This window comes from Penaeus monodon, chromosome 21 (assembly GCF_015228065.2).
Source record: "Penaeus monodon isolate SGIC_2016 chromosome 21, NSTDA_Pmon_1, whole genome shotgun sequence".
NCBI classification, from domain to species: Eukaryota; Metazoa; Arthropoda; class Malacostraca; order Decapoda; family Penaeidae; genus Penaeus; species Penaeus monodon.
Window position 1 is genome coordinate 17,028,543 of NC_051406.1, and position 354 is coordinate 17,028,896.

Here is a 354-nt window from a genome sequence, read left to right on the forward strand (position 1 = left end):
GAAAAGGCGCTCTCTCACTAGCCATATCAATGAGTTCAGTTGATAATCGTATTATTACAATAAAATGCAGCATTAAAATCACATTAATATTATTTTCGTACTTAACTTGAATAAGTCCTATCATTTAGAATTAATTTCGGCAGGAGTATATTCGTGAATATTACTCAAAACCTCATTACTATTAACACAGTAATGATAAGATACGTATAATTCATATGATGATTTAATCTTAAGTACTGAACAATAATAATTTGTGGATGTCCGTTGGGATAATCTAGTTCGACCATTCAAAAACTATGGTTGTCCCTTTTCTCTTTTGGTTGTAGGGAAGGGAAGATTTTTTAAGAGCTTCAG